Raw genomic sequence first — 21,219 nt, 5'->3', positions numbered from 1 at the left:
TTAGAAAACCCAATTCCCCCCCTTCTTAGGTTGTGCCATATATATACGGGACCCACAATCTGGTATCAGAGCCTTGGCTCTTGACTTACCGAAGCTTAACCGCTTAAGAGATAAGATCCCATGGCAACCCCATTTCCTCTTTCTTCTTTAGAAGGACAATCTGTTTCTAGACCTCCTTTGTTCAATGGCTCAAATTACTCTTACTGGAAAACTAGAATGGAGAATTTATGAAATCAGTTGATATAAACTGCTAGAGGAATGTTATCACTGGTCCTCATATTCCCATGAAAATTGTAGGAGATGAGTCAGTTAGAAAAACAGAAGAAGAATATACAGATGCTGATTGGAATGACATTGCTATAAATGCAAAAGCCATTAATATTCTTCATTGTGCTTTAGATGCAACTGAATACAACAAAGTGTCTGGATGTAAATCTGCGACAGAGGTATGGGAAAAACTTAAAGTCACCTATGAGGGTACAGATAGAGTAAAAGAATCCAAAATAAATATCATTTGGAGAGAATATGAAATGTTTAGTATGAAAGAAGGAGAAACTATTGCAAAATTAAATTCTAGATTTACCAATATAGTTAATCCTTTGAGAACTCTCGGAAAGGAAATTTCAGAAGATGAGCTTGTTAAGAAAATCCTTAGAATTCTACCTAGAAAATGGGATTCTATAGGAACTGTCATGAATTACAAAGAGACTCCCGTCACTTATGATTACCTTATAGGAGCTCTTGTTTCAGAAGAAATGAAATCTTCTTTGACAATAGAAGATAAGAAAAAGAAAGGACTAGCTTTGAGGGTAGACTCTAGTGAAGAAAGTTCTTCTGATCTTGATAGTGATGATTTAGCACTTGTTGCTAAAAGATTTAAAAAGTTCTATAGAAAGAGTGGAAGGCCGCAGAAAAAGTTTAACAAAAAGAACTTTCCACCCAAGAATGGAAACTTACCAAAGAAAGAACCTTCTGAAGTGGTTTGTTATGAATGCAACAAACCTGGACATATCAAGCCTAATTGTCCTAAATTGAAAAAGAAGTCAACGAAAGAGAAGCTGAAGCAGGCTTTCGTAGCTGCTTGGAGTGATTCAGATGATTCTAATCCTGAAAGCCACAGTGATCAAGAAGAAATTGCTAATATCTGTCTAATGGCTACTTTCGATTCTGAATCTAAAGAAATCAGCACTCTGACTTCAACACAGAAAGCTGGAGTCAACGAAACAAATGCAACGATCCATGAGAATGATGAAAGCACTGTAAGTATTTCTGAACCTGAATCAGAAAGTGATCTTCTAAATACTTACAATAATCTTTGCAATGAGTTTGAGAAGCTTGTTAGAAAGCATAAAGTTCTAAAGAAAGATTTCAGAAAATTAAAATATGAAAGTAATTATTTAAAAGATGCTTTTTATTAAGAAGTTACATGCAAAGATCTTATTATAGAAATCAAAGATCTTAAAATTGTAATAATCAATTTTCTGAAAATCTGACACATCTTGAAGAAAAATGCAAAAATCTGAATTCTGAAAATGAATCTTTGAAAACTGAGATTAGAATTCTAAAATCAATTTCAGAATCATTTTCTTAAAAGAAGACAAGTTCTAACTGTGATAGCATTTCTAAATTGAATCGTGTTTTTAATCAGAAAAATGCTGTTTCTAATGTTGTGGCTTTAGAACATCAAAGTTTCAACAGAAAGAAAAATCATAGTGCACCTGTTACCACTAACCCTCCAGGACCCAATGTGAGTTGGGTACCTAAATCTGCTTGATCTTTTTAGGTGTGCCTAAGGAGCGAGCTGAAAACAGAGATGTGGTACATGGACAGCGCTTGCTCTAGGCATATGACTGGTGACAAAAAGAAGTTCACCAGATTAGAAAAGAAAAAGGGAGGTACAGTAAGCTTTGGAGACAAAGCATAAGGTAAAATCGTTGGTATTGGTGTGGTAGGTTCTAATCCTTCAATAGAAGATGTATACTTAGTAGAAGGATTACATTACAACTTGTTAAGTGTTAGTCAGATTTGTGATAAAAATAGAAGAGTGATCTTTGAACCTTCTCATTGTGAAGTTCAGAACATGCATGATAATAAAACCTTGTTTGTTGGAAAAAGGTTTGGAAATATATACCTAGTAGATCTCTCTGATATGCGTAACCAGGATATATGTTTAGTTTCTATTGATAATTCTAGTTGGTTATGGCATAGAAGACTTGGACATGCAAGCATGCACCTTATTTCTAAACTGTCTAAGAAAGATTTGGTTCGTGGCTTGCCAAAGTTGAAATTTGAAAAAGATCACATTTGTGATGCTTGTTAAATGGGCAAATAAACCAGAACTTCTTTTAAATCTAAGGGCATGGTTTCTACTTCTAGACCTTTAGAATTGCTACATCTTGATTTATTTGGTCCAATTACTCCTTCTAGTCTTGGAGGAAAATTCTATGCATTTGTTACTGTAGATGATTACTCAAGATTCACCTGGACACTCTTCCTTAGAAATAAGGATGAGTCATATGACATGTTTGTTCATCTGTGCAAGAGAATACAGAATGAGAAAGGATACAACATCACGGCAATTAGAAGTGATCATGGAGGAGAATTTGAAAATCAGAAATTCGATGCTTTTTGCAACGAGACAGGAATCTTCCATAACTTCTCAGCACCTAAAACACCTCAACAAAATGGAGTGGTGGAACGCAAGAATAGAACACTTCAAGAGATGGCCAGAACCATGCTAAGTGATTCTAAACTACCAAAGTATTTCTGGGTAGAAGCAGTTAACACTGCCTGTTATATTCTAAACAGGGCTTTGGTAAGATCTGAACTTAAAAAGACTCCATATGAGCTATACAAAGGTAGAAAACCAAACATTGGTTATTTTCATATCTTCGGGTGCAAATGCTTTATTCTAGATAACAAGAAAAATCATCTTGCTAAATTTGATGCAAAATCTTATGAATGGATTTTTCTGGGATATTCTAATAATAGTAAAGCATATAGAGTATTTAATAAAAAGACTCTAGTTGTAGAAGAATCTATTCATGTTGTGTTTGATGAAACTGACTCTACTTCTAGAACATTAGAAAGTGATGATGCTGTAGATTATAATCCTGAAAAGCAGAATGAGCAATCAGAACAACTAGAACAGCCAAAAAACGATCAGAACATCAATAGTCAGGCTGAATCAGAATTAGAACATGAAGATCAGAACATAGTTGAAAGTCAAATGCCAGAAACAGAAAATGAAGATTCTCAATTACCAAAAGAATGGCGATTTCATAAGTATCATCCCCAAGAAGACATAATGGATAATCCCTCGGAAAGGATGATGACTAGAGCTCAACTTAGAAGATATTTTTGTAATGTTGCTTTCGTTTCTTAATTAGAACCTAAAAATTTAGAAGATGCTCAAAATGATGAAAGTTGGATTCTTGCTATGCAAGAAGAGCTAAATCAATTTGAGATAAACCAAGTTTGGAAACTTGTTTCTAGACCTAAAAACCATTCTGTTATTGGAACAAAATAGGTGTTTAGAAATAAGCTTGATGAACAAGGTAATGTTGTGAGAAATAAAGCAAGATTAGTGGCTCAAGGGTACAACCAAGAAGAAGGCATCGATTTTGATGAAACCTTTGCTCCGGTTGCTAGACTTGGGGCCATTAGAATGCTTTGTGCATTTGCATGTTTTAAAAACTTCATGTTGTATCAAATGGATGTGAAAAGTGCTTTTCTAAATGGTTTTCTAAATGAAGAAGTGTATGTAGAACAACCTCCTAGCTTTGAAATTTTTGATAAACCTAATCATGTTTACAAACTTACTAAAGCTCTTTATGGTTTAAAGCAAGCTCCTAGAGCTTGGTATGAAAGATTGAGTAAGTTTCTATTAGAAAATGGTTTTTCAAGAGGAAAGGTTGATACAACACTATTTATTAAAAATAAAGCACATGACATTCTAGTTGTACAAATTTATGTTGATGACATAATCTTTGGTTCTACTAATGACCTTCTTTGTAAGGAATTTTCTAAGATTATGCAGGGTGAGTTCGAAATGAGTATGATGGGAGAATTAAATTTCTTCCTTGGGCTTCAAATCAAACAATGTGAGAATGGAATTTTCATTAATCAAGAAAAATATACTAGAGAGTTGTTGAAACGATTCAAAATGGAAAATGCCAAGGTATGTAGTACACCAATGAGTCCATCGTCAAAATTAGAAAAAGATGAAAAAGGCAAGGACGTGTATATCAAGCTGTTTAGAAGTATGATTGGTTCTTTGCTATATCTAACGGCAAGCAGATCGAACATACACTTTGGTGTTTGTCTATGTGCTAGATTTCAATCGTGTCCCAAAGAATCTCATTTAATTGCTGTGAAGAGAATACTAAGATATCTTTGTGGAACTTCTAATCTGGGTCTGTGGTATTCTAAAGATGATACATTTGATCTTGTTGGTTATAGTGATTCTGATTGTGCAGGAAGCAGAATAGATAGAAAAAGCACGTCTGGGACTTGTCAATTTCTGGGTAGCGCCCTTGTATCATGGTTTAGCAAGAAACAGACATCTGTAGCTCTTTCTACTGCAGAAGCAGAATATGTTGCTGTTGGAAGTTGTGTTGCACAAGTTCTATGGATCAAACAACAGTTGGTAGACTATGGACTGAAATTAGAAACAGTGCCAATCAAGTGTGACAACATAAGCGCCATCAATTTATCTAAGAATCCAGTTCAGCATTCTAGAACCAAACATATAGAACTCAGACATCACTTCATACGTGATCATGTACAAAAAGGTGATATCGTGATTGAGTTCATTCCCACAGAAAAGCAATTGGCAGATATCTTTACAAAACCTTTGAATGAAAGTCAATTCTGCTCAATTAGAAGAGAACTTGATATGTTAGTTCTAAACTCGTAACTTTAGAACTCTGTAAGTATGTTCTAAACTGCTTTCTATATTCGAAAATAGAAGATTTGCTATGTTCTAATTTTTATTCTGTGTGAAAATTGATTTTTGTCTAAAACACACATTGCTCTGATATGACTTTGTAATGTCATTATCAGAATCTTACTTTAGACTAAAACCAAAAACAGTTACTTTATTGTGTGTGTGTTTGTTTTTATTATGTTTTCGTGTCTTTAGTGCTTTGACGGTTTTATTTTTTTTATTTCCTTTATTTTTGTTTTTTCTCTCTTTATTTATTTTATTTCTTTTGTCTTATTTGTCGTTTTGAATTCCATTTAAAAACTGCTCTTTATTTCTTTCTTCTGCCACTTAAGCGTCTTTATTCTCTATTAACTGCTTAGTATTCTCTCTATCGTCTTTTTGCTAACTGAAACCCTAAGTTGTTCTGAGTTTCGAAATTTGCAACAAGGGCCGAATCTAGTTCAAACTCTTCATTCGACTCTCTTACTGAGCAAGAGCTTCAACTTCTGAGGAAGCTCTCAAAGAAATATGAACAGAAGGAGTCGAAAGAGAAAAAGGCAGAAGAGAAAACAAAGAAAAGAAAAATTGAAACTGCTACATCACAGAAACAGGTAGCTAGAGCACATGATAAAGGTAAATCAGTTCTTTCATCTTATCCTCTCATGCGTTCATACGTTATAGATTGGAAATTCTTTGGTAGCAATGAGTTTGAGTTTAAGCAAATTTTTGAGTTCCAAGGATGGATGAATTTTTTGTGTTTGAATAAACTGTGCTATGAGAGTTTAGTTAAGGAATTTTATGGCTCTTTGAAAGTAAATGGGACAGAGTCGATCTCGGTCAAACTTTAGGGTGAGACCAAAGAGTTATCTTACGCTGATTTTGGGAAGATTTTTGACATACCGAATGATGGGTCTAGGGTGACCAAAATTAAGGAGGTGTCTAGGGTTAGCGATTATAAAAAGGGGGAATTTGTGAAAAAGATTGTGAAGAAGGGTTTAGCAGACAAACAGGGTACAATAGAGTGCTCTAATCTGACAGATAGCATGAAATGGTTGTACAAGCTCATTGTGCACTACATTTATCCCAAGAGTGCTTCACTCACTTATGTAAATCAAGTAGAGCTGTGTATAATGTGGCACATAGTTGAGAAGAAACCACTCAATCTATGTCACATCATTTTTGACAAGTTGTTGAACAACCCTAAAAAGCTGCCCTACGGTATGATTCTTACCCCTGTGTTTGAGTTTGTGGATGTTGATCTAGATGAGTATGTTGGTCATTCTGTTTCCAAGTTAGATAGCGGGTCTTTGAAAATGAAGGACGAGGAAGGAGGAGAAGAGAAAGAAAAAGAAGAGAAGGAAAAGAAAGAAAAAGAAGAGAAGGAGGAGAAAGAGAAGGAAGAAAAGAGAAAAGAAGAGATTGAAAAAGAAAAGAAAGTAAAAAGAGAAGCTGGAAAAACAAAGAAAGAAAAAGAATGAAGGACAAGGAAATTAAAGAAGAAACTGAGAAGAAGAGAAAAGAAAAAGGAAAAGGAAAGGTAGGTGAAATAGAAGAAGAAGAAAAGAAATCAGAAGAGAAAGTAAGAGAAGAGGAAAAGAAGACAGAAGAAAAGGCAGAAGAAGAGAAAGTAGAAACACAAGAAGAGAAATTAGAAGAAGAGAGAAAAGAAGAAACTGAAAAGGAGAGTACTGAAGAGAAAGAAGAATTAGAAAAAGAAGAAACAGAAAGAAGAAAGAGCCTGAAAAGATGGAAAAAGGGAAGAAAGTGGAGGAAGGTAGTGATGTTGAAACTGAAAAACTAGAAATTAGTGATGAAGAGAAGACTACTGAGGATAAGACAGAGCAAGAATCTGAGTTGTTGTCGGCTCAAAGAAGTAGGGAAATCATGCTGGGAAGAATAGAGAAGGAGCTAATAGAAGAGCACAACAAAGAACTTGATGAGGCAATACAGCATTGCCAGACTATAATTGGACAGAATCAGTCTCTCATCAAGACTTTGGAAAGAATGAAGGATGTAAATGCAAGTAAGTTAGCTACTCTCAGAGTGAAAGGAACATCCTACGTCCCCTCCTCAGAGAAACCACAGAAGGTTAAGCACACGGCTGGCAAGCATAGAACTCATGGAAGGAAGCCTCCACTACACCCATCTTCTAAAAGGCCAGAAAGTTCTTCTGAGACTGCTCCAGCTCATAATTTGAGGAGTTCTAAGAGACTTAGAACTGATTCTAAGCCTCTCTAATTTGTTTTTTATGTGTTCTGAACAATTTATGTTTGCTTTATCTTTGTAGGATTATATCTTTGGAACTGTTTATTTTTCTTTATTATGCTTTAATTTTGTCTAACCCTTTTGTATGATGATAAAAAGGGGGAGAACGCAGGAATTTTGGTGGTATTCTGAATATTTTGGTACGTACTTAGTAACCAAAGTACTTATATCTGTGTTGATTGGTGGCTATTGCTTTCAATATGGTCTATTTTGTTGAGAATATTTTCTATATGATAAGCTGAGTGTTTTTAGAACTTAGATTCTTATTTTAACGACTGTTTTGCAGGTTGGACATAAGATTTTTTGTTCTTAATATCAGTTTCTATTCTATTGGTTTTTGCTCTGACCATATGTTCTGATTATTAGAACTTAGAACATCTTGTCTATCTCTGCTAGTTCTAATATATATATATATATATATATATGCTCTGATTATTAGAATTTAGAATATCTTGCCTATGTTTTGCTAGTTCTAAAATCAGTTTCTAAAAGGCCTCCCTAGTTCTAATTTTCCACAAAATAGTTTTATTGCATCTATTCAGGGGGAGCAAAATACATGTTCTAATTTGCTTTATTTTAAGATCTTTTGGCATGATTAGAACTTATATGCATAAAATTTAGGGGGAGCACATGCTTTTAGGTTTACTAAATTTATTGGTTTTGTCATCATCAAAAAGGGGGAGATTGTTGGCTCAAGGGTCAATTTCTAATCTCGGATTTTGATGATTAATACAAAACAAATAAATTTAAAATTATATTATTTGTGCTAATATTTTATGCAGAATGTGTATGGAAAGAAATCGTACAAGGCAAGTCCTGCATTGAGTGTGAAGATATTCAAAAATCCTAGTAGCTAGGTATTTAGGACACTTTGTAGGATAGAGAGAAAATCCATATATGAGCACAAAAATTAATTTTTCTCTCAAAAATATTTTTCGAAAAATTAGATTTCTTCAAAATAATTTCTTTCGTAAAAATATTTTATTTTCGAAAATATTCTTTAAATCGAAATGATTAATTTCCTAAAATTAAAGAGATTACTTCTCTAAAGTTTTTGGTAATAAAATCATACACTTTTCGGAAATATATTTTGAAAGATCTAGAGTACTTCAATTTATTTTCTTACCTTAAAAACGAAGGAAAATCTTTTTCGTTTTTAGTAAGAGCATCCTTCCATAAAAATATTTTCCAAATAATGCTGCCGAAAATCTTTTATTTAAAGGAAAGCAAAATCGTATTTTATTCTCTTACCAAAAAGGATAAAATAAATTTTTGGTAACAAAGATTTTCATATCTTCTAAATAAGGAAAGAAGATATTCTGATTTCAAATGAAATATCCACTTTCCAAAAGCAAGGGACACGATGCTCTCTATATATAGGAGCTTTCACGTCTTAAGCTATGGTGAAGTAAGAGTTTTCGTTTTAAGAGCATTTTCTCATTGATCAAATCTTTATCTCTCAAAACTTACTCTCTACCCCCATTTTTCTTTTCATCTCTACACTTAACGTTTTTATCTTTAAAGTGAAAAGAATTTTTACAATTACTTTTGAAAAACGGTTTTGTGTTCTAATTGATCTTCTAATCTGATAAATTGTTTTTCCTGTGCTTATATGTGCGTTTCTTTCTGTCTATTTAGATTCTATAATCTATAGTAGACAGGCTCTTTATTTGTTAAACTTTTGTGTGTAATAGCTTAGGTTACAAGCTATTGTGATAGAGGTTATCAAGCAACCTTCTCCATGTGTGGGATTTTAATGTCTTGAATTGAGTTTTCTGTACTCTGCCAAAAACAAAAAGGGTTGAGGTTAACTAGAACCTTTGGAAAATCTAGTGGGACAAAAGGGTAGATCTAGGTGTTGATCTATTGCCTTGTACTGTTGGTTTGTCTCTTACCCTTTAAAAGAGATAACATAGTTGAGGATCTCAAGATGCATCTTGAGGAGTGGATGTAGGCGAGTTAGTGCCGAACCACTATAAATCTCTGTGTTGATCTTTTTATTTCTGAAGTTTGCTTGATACTGTCTTTACAACACCTTGGTTTAATTTTTAGAAACGCTAAAATTATTAATGATTCAGATGTTCTAAAACGGTAATAAGTCTTATCTTTTCTGAACATTAGAACTCTGGAATTCTAATAAGTGAATATATCATGTTCTAACTGTTGTTCTATTCACCGTATATTTCACTGCTTGGGTTTCTAATTAATTTTCTAAACTTTATGAGGAAGTTCTAATCTCAATAGCTCTCCATCATAAAGTCGTTCTGATATTTGATTAAGGCTCTGTGAAGAAGTTCTGAATTTAATAACTGTCTTTCACATAGCTTTGTATGATTTTCCAAACTTTATGAGGAAGTTCTAATTTCAATAACTTTCCTTCATAAAGAAGCTCTGATATTGAATAAGTCAGTGTGAAGTTGTTCTAATCAATAGCTGCACTTTGCACAGACTTTCTATCTTTTATAATTAGAACATTGTGAGGTGATTCTAATCCATATTCTATTCTCACAAAGTTCTTTGTGTTTTCCGCTGCACTTAGAATTCTATATTTTGTTTAGAATTTCTAAAATTTATATTTATTTTTAAAAAATCCAATTCACCTCCCCTCTTGGGTTGTGCCATATATATACGGGACCCACAGACTATGCTTCAGACGATGCAGATAGTTCAGACTCTAATAGTAACGATGACTTGGCTGCTAATCACTCCCATCAGTTGAGTGGGGATGATATTTCTATGGACTCTACTGGTATCTTCTCTAAAATTACCTTGTCCATGAAGGCTAAGGATATTCTGTGTGAACCCTGAAAGAATGTGACTATAGTTCGTTTATTAGGAAGGTCCATTGGCTATAAGGGTTTTTGTTCAACAATCTAAGCTTTATGGAAGCCAATTGGGGAATAAAAAGTTGTTGATTTATCCTACAATTTCTCTGTAGTGAAGTTTGATCGCTCATCACACCATCTCAATGTACTTTTGAATAGACCATAACTTATTTATGGCCATTATCTCATTGTCCAGCCTTGGAATCCACAGTTCCGTGCTTCTGATGATTCGTTGAGCTCTGTGGTGGTTTGGGTGCAATTTCCTGATATGTCGATTCACCTTTACCATAGGAAAGTTCTGCGAGCTATTGCAACGTCTATTGGGAAGTTGATTAGGGTTGACTATATAACACTGAGGAAGTTTTCAAGAGTAAGTTCACAAGAGTTGCTATTGAGATGGATCCTAAACAACACTTGGTAGCTCAGTTTGAGATTGATGGACATATTCAAAAAGTGTAATATAAGGACCTTCTTGATATTTGCTTTATACGCAACTGTTTTGGGCATAGTAGGGACTCATATTCCAAGGTGGCAGATCAAAATGGTGGGATTGAGGAAGTTCGGGAGGGTAACTCTGAAGCAACATCTCACTAAATGCCCACACAGGGCCCCTCTGGCCGGGGTGTCCATTTTCTGGTTTAAAAAATCGAAAACGCCGGTTCGGAACCGATAGGAATCGGAATCGGAACCGGTAGCCTACGGTCTGGTTCTGGTTCCACCATTTTTAGAACTATGAACCGGCGGTTCCAAGAACTGGCCGAAACCGTCCGAAACAGACAATTTTTTCGATTGGTTAGAACCGACGATTCGAACTGGCGGTTCCAATCAAATTTTGAATTTTCTGTTAAACGACTAGGACCAATAGTTCCACCAGTGGTTCCAGCAGCTTTTTTTATTTTTCCAGTTAATTTTTTGAAATTCCCAAATTAACCCTCCTAACAACTATAAATGGCTATATAATGGCTAGTTTTTAAGGTATTTATGGAAAATTGATTTTTTGGATTTATTATAAATACCCCTATCTATTTACAATCCCCTCACACAAAATTATCTCTACTCTCACTCTATATTATTCTCTACTCTACAAATCTCTCCAATTTTCATTTATAAATTTTTGTCCAAAATATTGCAAAATAATCTCCAAAGTCCAATCTCCAATTATTTGCTGAAATTATTGTCAATTAATTTCTTCAAATTTCAATCTCTGAATATTCTCTCTAATTTTTTTTTATTCAATTTTTCAAGTTACATATTATTTTCCTATAATGGCAAGTAGAGGAAACTCAAGTTCCGCTAAGGCAAGGGAAAGGTTGGAGAAACATAAAATTCATTTATACTTACGAACGACATCTTTGATTTCACTCGCAACTAATTTGATCTTGAGAGATATTAAAATGAAAATTTGGAAATTTCAACTCAAGAATCCGAATCTAATGAAGACAATTTACAACAATAGGAAGAGTAAGGTACACAAGTTATTTGACGAGCAAGATAAAATTCTGAGACGATGCTGCTTTGCTAAATAAATTATAATGTGGTTATAATTATGAGTTTTATATTTGCATTAAAGCAATATCTCTAAATATTCCTAGTTAATGTTCTCCTCATTTTTGGACAATGATTAGAACTATTGAGATTGGTACATATTATGTTCTTTTTTTTAAGGAAGCAGATGTTCTCATAAGCCGAGATACATGTGATATCTAGAACTAATATATAGGTGCTTGTTATTTAAACAAGTCCACTGAATTAACCTGCATGAGAATTTCATATGGAGAGTTATGTGTCTATAGAATACTCAAGTAATGGTTGTGTAAGTGATCCTTTAACTTGAAATTACTAAACTATCTTGTATAGGGATAACTATGTTTTGATTTTTCATTCACATTATTCATTCATGAATAATAAGCAGTGATTTTTTTGAACATAGTAAGAACTGTATGGAGATACTTATGTAATTAAGAGAGGTTGCATCATCCTAGGTAAATCAGGAAAAATGTTTTAATTGTTCTCTATTAATATTGATTAAGAAATCCTTGCACAAGGTAAAATGAAATTAGCAAAAATTAGATTTGGAATTTCATTCAAACGGTCAATAGCTAAGATTAAGAGAACCAACATGATTTAGTAAAGCAGAGATATTTCATGCCTAATTACTAAATTGCTTTACTAAATCACAACATTAATAATGAAGGGATATTAATGATACTGATAAATCATGCACTGAAATGTTAAATCAAACCACTTTGACTTTCCAAATGTTTGGGTAGTCTTGACATATTGCTAGACAATGTACTTGACCTTCAAATATTAATTAATTAATTTATATTTATATTTGTTGCCAACATATTTGGAACCTAGAAAGTCACACACATAAGAATGAATGTGAGAAAGTGAAAACGAGAAATCGAATCAAGTATGACTTAATTACAAATTAGTTTTGGGACATTAAGGGCAAAAATTGTAATACATATTTAATTACAATTTTAGCTAAATTATTAAGTATTGACTTAATTGATTTATGACTAGAATTTATTAACGTAAATTTTAGATTAAATAAATCTAATATTTTAATTATGATTTATTTATTTAAATAGTTAAATAAATAAATATAATTGATTAAATTGAAAATCCTATTACTATATGTATTGTGATTTATTTATTTAAATTGTTTAAATAAATAAATAGGCACATATATATTTAGTTATAATTTATTTATTTAAAAGATTTAAATAAATAATTATAATTTATTTATTTATTATCTAAGGTTTTCATATGTAAAGTTTAAGATACCGTCTAAAGATGAAAGTTGTTCCTCATAGCCACAAAACTAGATATAGAGCCCACGATAGCACCATCATATGCTCTAACCTCCCAACCTTCTAAAATAATTTTAGAGTTTTTCGATTGTCCGTTCGTATGGATATTACTAGAGGATGAACATTTGGAAGACTTGTGGTTTGCAACAACCTAGTCGCATAGATCGAAGTTTGGAAGAATATGTGAAAAAGGTATTCTTTTAAGCAATTTTTATTGCTTTAATCATTTAAACCAATTTTTATTGGTATAATTAATTTGTTTTAATTATATAATTCCGCTGCGTTTATTGTATTGAAACCCAACAACCAAATATTATCCTCAGTGCTCTTTCATGGAGGCACGTGTAGGGTATAACCCAAGCTATGTTTGGCATAGTGTCCGGAATGCTGGATGGTTAATTGAGAAAGAGGCGTGGTGGCTTGTGGGGAATGGTGTGAATATTCAGATTTGGAAAAATAGACGGGTTCCATCATTACAGGGGTATCAGGTTTGCTCTCGTGCTTCTATTTTGGATGAAAATGCTACTGTAAGTGAATTAATTGATCATTAATTCTTGTGCTTGGAGAGTTGATTTAATTAATAGCATTTTTATACCGGGAGTGGCCGAAGCTATTTGCTGTATCCCTTTGAGTAGTCAAAGGGAGTTGGATTTGCTGGTTTGGCCATTGAACAAGAATGGGATATACTCGGTACGATCGGCATATCACGTAGCTTTGGCTAACACGTTAAGTGAAGAAGGTGAGTCCTCTACAGCAAACCAGTATTCAACGTTTTGGAAGACCCTATGGAAGCAAAAAAATCCCGCCAAAGGTAAAACATTTTGTTCGCTGGGCATGTAAAAATCTGCTTCCCACACGGTGCAATCTCGACAGAAGAGGGGTTAAGGTCGGTACCAGATGTCCTAGATGCGGTAAAGAGGTAGAATCGTTGGACCATGTGCAGTCGGAGTGTGCATTAGCAAGGGAAGTCTGGCTACTGTCTCCTTTAAGGTTCAGAGGATAAATACACAAGTTGGTTTTTGGACGTGGCTTCGAACCGAAATGCTTTCTTGGGCTCTTTGGCGGGCACAAAATGTTCTTGTCTTCCAAAATAAATTTATGTCAGCTCCTGATATTTGTCACATGCCTTTCAGTATTCTTGTTGAGTCTCAGGGAACTATTGACACAGGTTCGGTGAGGCCGGCTCTTTCCAGCAGTAGCTCTTGGTCTCCGCCGGCGGTTGGGATGGTGAGAGTCAACTCGGATGCTGCTATCAAGGAGTATTGGTGTGGGTTTGGCTTTTGTGGCTGGCAATAATGCTGGCGAGGTTTTGGCAGCAGTTTTAAAGAGGGTGTGGCAACTCCTCTCACCGGAAGAAGTTGAGATTGAGGCAGCTTGTTTTGCAGCGTCAAAGATCAGTGGAGCTGGGGTTCAGGCAGGTTGTGCTTGAGTCGGACTTCCTTGCATTGGTTACTCAGTTGAATGCTTATTGGTTCCCATGCTCTGAGTTGGGTATTAGGTTGCTAAACTTCAGTCTGGTTACTATTTCCCTCTTTTTCTTGTGCGCTTGCTTATAGAAGTTGTAATAAGGTGGCATATGCCCTTTTTCAAATGGCTCTTACTATTGAAGTAGAAGAGCTTATGTTTATGGAGGAAGTTCCCACCCCTATTGATGTTATTGTTTTGGAGGATTTTACTCCTTAATTTATAAAATGATTCATTTTAGTCTAAAAAAAAAAATTAGCAATGATAATAATATATATCAACAATATTTTGAGCATAATTTAAAATTTTGATACTTATTTTTTACTTTTTGATAAATTCTATGATGGTATAATTAATTTTATGGTTGTTTTTTCTTTAGAAAAAAAATTCTTTCAACAGGTTATATGATTTTTATTATATCATAATTTTATATTAAATATATATATTCCTAGTGAGTTTTATCTTTTATTTTATATCAAACAATAAATCTTATATATATATATATATATTCCTTAACAAGTAATAATAAATTATATTTATTATTTGTAGAATAAGTTATTCATACGAAATAATTATAATTAATCAAATTATAAAAATTATTAAAAATAATAATTAAATATATTATGTTCTTGCAATATTTAATATATAGTATAATATAACTAATCAAAATTAATAATCTTTATTTTTTCAACCAATAAAATTATAATCCTTAAAAATATTATATTCTTATCATATTTAATATATATTTATAATATCTTAGTTTATTCAGTAGAATTTAGATTGAGATAGGATATTAAAATAGCTAATTAAAAATAAATTATCTTTATTTTTAGAACTAATAAAATTAAAATCATTAAAGATATCATATTTTTATCATATTTAATATATATCTTATATAATGTATAATATAATTTTTTATTCTATCCAATATAATTTAGATTTAAATGAAAAATTAATTTGATCCTTCAAAATTAAATTACGTTTATAATATTTTTCAACCAATAAAATTAAAATTTTTAATTTTATTTTTGTCAAATCTCAATGTTTCCCTCCCATTCCCATTTATTTTCATATCCTCGAACCTGTGTTGCACGATATTTGTATTCATTGATTTTTATATATTATAAGTAACTGTAATATACTTTATTTATATAATTTTTTATTAATTTTTTTATAAATTATCATATTATTGGTAGTTTTCTAAAAATCTAAGAGTATTCATAAATTATAAAATCGAAAATTTTAAGAAATAATAAAATAAAAAGTTCAATAATTAAATAGGTTGTTAAGCAAATAATATATATATAGTAATCAAATATTATTACACTTCGATAGCCAAATTTCATGAAAATAAAATCACTTATCTTTCAATTTAAATTTTTTTATAATAAGTTAAACTTAATTAACTTAATTTTTTTGGTATATAATATAATGCCATGAACTATATATATTGCTAAAATATGTGAGCATATAATTATAATAATTAATATATTAATCATTATTTTAGAGCATCACTTATAATTTTGATTTTTTTTTTTTTTACCTTTTACTAAAGTCTATGAGCATATAATTAATTTTATTATTGCTTTTTTTTAAAAAAAATTCTTTTAATGTATTATATAGTTTGCTAATATAGCGTGTTATATCATAATTTTATATCATATATATATTTCTAGTAAGTTTTATTTTCATTATATCAAACAATAAATGTTTTAATATATTCCTTAATAAGATATAATAGATTTATATTTATTGTATATAAGTTACTTGTAGGAAATAATTATAACCAATCAAACTAAAGATTTATTAAAACTAGGTGAAAGCCCGTGTAATGCACAGATGATTTATTATACTACTTTATAATAATAATACAAACATAAGTATTAATATATAAATCCCTCATAAATATACTAATTAATATTGTTATTGAATTATGTGGATAGCAATTTGATATGAAACAATTATTTTTGGAATAAAAATACTTTTTATTTTTTGGATTTGATGAATTAATTAGAATATGCACCCTTGAAATTTTGTGAAGTTTATTTTTGGATAATAATTAATTGGAGTTTTCGACAATGACATACATCCATCATAGGACATTATTGATTAATTAATTTTCCAATCTTACATTAAAAATTATGCAAAATTATCCTAAAAAAAAAAGAATTATACAAAATTCCTCTCTAAAAAAAAGATATATAACCAACTACTAATTGGTCCAGTGAGATGAGGTGCTGGATTCCTTAATCAACGTCTAGAGTTCGAACCTGGTGTTGTGAATGGAGAAACCTATTGTGAATGAAAAAAACTGGATTGAGAGGGTTGCCCGTATAATAAACCTCTGGAGTCTGTGACAGATATAGCTTTCACGTTCAAAACATGATGGTTTATAATTTAACGAACTGCAAAATTTAACACAAAAAGACAACATAACAGATATATGAGCATTTAGAAGCAGCAGCATCCCAATATTAAAGGCAGGGTAAAAATGTTGCAACTCACTTTATCTTACCTTGAGAAAGTTTATGAAAATGCTTATCTGATAACTATATAGATATATAAGAAAAGGTAACAAAGTTATGCAATGGGCTTCACTTTATCCTACTTTGAGAAAGTTTAACTGATACCTATATAGATATATGCAATGGATTTTGCTGAAGCAGTGCCAAGTAAATCAATAAAACAACAAAAAAGCTAATTAGTGTTGTTAATAAAATTTAAACAAAAAAAATTTTTATCAATAGCAAATGAAATGTAAATAAAGAAAAATCATCTTACCCATTCTGCTTAGATAATGAATATTTGATATCAATACTCTATATGGACTTGAATTTAGCCAAAGAGCAAAAGCAATTTTTAGTACCCATTTACAAAACAAAAGATTTAAGACATTTTAAAATAAAAAATTAGAGATAAAATAAAATAGAAAAATAATAACTTACAGTTCTTTCATTATTGAGCAATAACGGCCATTAACGAACCACCCCTCATGCCACTACCACCTCCCATTCCTCCAAGTGGGCTTGAAAACCCAAAAAAATTCAGTAAAAGTGTCATTTTTATTTCTTAGATTGAACCTACACATTGTTGAACCATCTTCTGTTGAAAAGAGGCTGCTCCTCCACGACCACCAGCATCTTGTGGTAGCACATACCATTTCATTTCAACCCTTCTCCATATTCGTCATAGATTGCTCCTTTAATCATCACTTAAAACCTGCCAAGATCACCTACAGGATAAGATCAGAACATAAAAACAAAGGATCACCATAAAAAAACAGAGAAATACTTATAGAAGTAAACTATAATCAATAATAAAATAATAAAATACGATAATGAAATCAAGAGTTAAAATTGTGAGAAAACTAAAATGTATATGTTCTGCATTTATTTATCTCACTGCAAATCCCATTGTGTAGAGATATTTATTGAGTTTTGATCTCTAAAATCATTGCATCGTGCAAAAAGCCAAATTTTTGTTTGATTATATTTTAAAATTTAAACTGATTATCTATTAAGAAGAAAAATATTTTTAGCTCCAATTAAATAGTAGAAAAAATAAGGAAAATTTTATAAATTTTGTGAAAAAAGGAAAAACAGAAAGTGTCATGTTAGCTTTTTAAAAATTTTTTTTCTTTAGGATTATATATATATATATATATATATATATATATATATATATGATTAAAAATATTATATTCTTACCATATTTAATATATATCTTATATAGTATAATATAACCAATCAAAATACTTAAAAAATAGTATATTTCTACCATATTTAATGTATACCTTATTTAGTATTTATTTTATAGTATTATAATATTATTACCATATTATATTACATACCTTATTTAATATTAGATTATATGGTTTCGGTTTCAAAACAGTCGGTTCCAATTATAAGAAATGTGGAACTGAATAATATTGCCATGTTTTATATATATCTTAGATAGTATCTAATATAATTTCTTATTTTATACAACAGAATTTAAATTTAAATAGGAAATTAATATGACCAAAATCAAAATTAAATTACTCTTATTTTTTTTTTACCAATCAAATTAAAATCTTTAGTGATATTTTTATAAATTTATAAACTTAGTAGAGACGTTTCTGACAATTCCAATATTCCCCATCCATTCTCAGTTTTATATATAGATCATAGATTATAGATTATAGTTATAGATAGATAGATATTTTAGGCTATGTAAGTATAACAAATTATTAAGGAATTTTTATTTATTTAATAAAATGCTAAATTATGTTTGAATTTAATCGAAGCCACATAAGGCTTTACGGCCAAATTTTTAGTATAAACTAATTCTTTTATGACGTACATTATACGTTGACTTTGCTTGTTATAAATTGTTTTTATACTCGTTTAATTTTGCTATTCATGTGATATTAAGTATAAATTCTTATTTACATCAAAATAAATACAATGATTAACTTATATTGCACTTTATATATACGATAATTTGTTTTTAATATGTCTTATAATGTAACATCTAATTGAAAAGAAAATAATGTTTTTACTTCTTCTTTTAATAAAAAAATATAATTTTTATTAATTAATTATATAAATAAATAAAAATTTGCATTTCCCATACTGCAAAATATTTTATAATTTGGCGATACTATGACATTAATCTAATAAATCAAAACTTGCTATATATAGCTACAATATAAGATATAAAAATTAATCTCTGCATCAATTATTTTTGCCAAATGTAGTTAGGCTAAAATATTGTCAATAACATATAATATTTTGAATTGCCTATCCTTAAACAGAATCAAAAAATAAATTGCTTAAAGTTAAGAACTCCATATATACCGGAAGATCCTTTTTCAAGTTTATAGATAGATATAAACGATATTAAATTCAAAAAATTTGAAGCTTATATATTTATTGAAAAATATTAGAAAAAACTAAAATCTGAAAGGTCTAATTATATTTATATCTATTTTAAAAATTATTTTAAAAAATATATATCTAATTAAATCATAGAAAAATTAATGAAATTCGATAAATTTCAAAAAAAGAAGTAAAATATATTATATAGAATAAAAAGAGAGCTCTTGAATTTTCTCCTTATTTCATCGTTAATATAGAAAAGTTGAAAATAAAAATGATAGCAAATATGTTAAATATCTATTTTTCATTAATTCAAACTTCTATAGCCAATTTTTTAAAAAACATTTCATTAGACTAAAAGAAAAAACTTTCTTATTTGATATATTAGTCAAATACTATAATTCCATACTTCTATTGTTTTTGTTAAACTAGAATTATAAAAAATTTAAAATAAAAAATGTGTAAAATAATCCAAATAAATATACACCTTCCTCTCCAAAATATCAAAGAAAGAATATATTTGTTAATTTCATTGTATTTAACTAGTAGACGCTAATGATAAATTGTTTAACCATATTTTAAAAAATTCAGAACATAATAAATTAAAAAAATTTAACTTTCATTTTCAATACTTGAATTAATATTTTCGATTTATCTCCTAGAAAAAATATCACGTAATAACCTATAATTAAGAATGTTAAAATGTATTTAATTATAAAAATCATTGGACAATAATGATGCAAGATCATAGAGAATATAAATACACATATTTTCTCGAGCTAAAATACATAAAAATTTAACTAAAAAGATATTCAAAAGGATAAATAGAATATATTTTGTCAAATTAAAAGGCATAAAAAATATAACTAAAAAGATCTTCAAAGGATAAAAGGACCTATTTTCTCCAATTAGAATGCATAAAAAAGCTAACAAAAAGAATATATTAAGAATTTCAATTTAAACTAAGGCTATTATAGGAAATCTCATATTTCCTCCTATTTCCGATATTTATATATAGTATAGATATAGATTAAAAGTGAGTGGTTTTATTTTGAGAGCATGTTAATGTGGGTGAAACATTTATTGTTTAAACAAACTTTCCCTTTCCTGAAAATTGAACAATTTTCAGTTTCAAAAAAATTAGAAAGCCATTTTTCTTCTTGGTTTGAATAATATTTTTTGCACAGATTTGAAAATCTTCCTTGGTTTCAAATTAAATATTAAAGGAAAATAATAAGATAACTGCATATATTTCTCTTTCTTTATAATGATTTTTATAACGAGGATACAAACATATAATCCTTATTATAACTTGTAATTAGAGGTTTACAAGTATCATTATCAGAGAGCTGGATATTGGTATCTCAAACTTCTCTATTTTTGCTTTATTCAAATGTTTTTGCACTTCCTTTTCCTTAGCTTCCAATCAGGGTTGTAGCACTTAATGAATCTGGTTGACATGCACACTGTCCATTTATACAGAAACACCAGTAGGGTGGTTTGCAAACTTCTGCAGAACATAGTGGATTATTTGCAACACAGTCTTGGACTGTTTTGCATCCAAAACCAACTATTGGCCCTCTTGCTTCTACCCCACCTTGCAAATCTGAAACATTTGTTTTTTTTCCTCACATTTAGTCAAAAGTATATAAATATACATATATATATATATGTGTGTGTGTGTGTGATAATAATAATACTATAAAAACAAGCAAACATATAAACAATGGCAGATTCAGATTTTTCTATTTTTTCCTGGGTCCAGCAAATAAAAAATAAAAAATAAAAAATCATTAACATTTCTCTTCATTGTTCATTCAAAAAAGCTAAATAAAAACTAAAAATTCATTAAATTATCAGCAAATAAAAGAATTTTTAAAACAAAAGAGGGATGAATTTGCCACTACACATGCATATGAATATATATAAAAGCAAAAACAAAATAGTAACAGTGACAAACCAAGGGCAATCAACAAGAAAATGGCAACGAGAGTAAACTTGAGCATAGACATCTTCATCACAATAGAAGAGATTAGAGGTTTTTTCTTTTATATATGTAT

The 21,219-nt window shown here is 30.3% G+C and overlaps 1 long non-coding RNA gene across 1 annotated transcript; it reads right to left on the bottom strand.

The window, feature by feature from the left end:
- Nucleotides 1-20,379: 20,379 nt before the first annotated feature.
- On the bottom strand, nucleotides 20,380-21,212 carry LOC105641344 (uncharacterized). The gene is made up of 2 exons (XR_001047238.3): nucleotides 21,120-21,212; nucleotides 20,380-20,765 (listed from the first exon to the last, which is right to left on the bottom strand). It is a non-coding gene; the product is annotated as an uncharacterized LOC105641344 (long non-coding RNA).
- Between the last annotated feature and the right edge of the window lie 7 nt (nucleotides 21,213-21,219).

This window comes from Jatropha curcas, chromosome 10, assembly GCF_041381405.1.
Source record: "Jatropha curcas cultivar XTBG-Jc1 chromosome 10, XTBG_Jcur_1.0, whole genome shotgun sequence".
Taxonomy (NCBI): Eukaryota; Viridiplantae; Streptophyta; class Magnoliopsida; order Malpighiales; family Euphorbiaceae; genus Jatropha; species Jatropha curcas.
The sequence above is the reverse complement of the archived record's forward strand: the minus strand, read 5'-3'. Positions and strand labels throughout refer to the sequence as shown.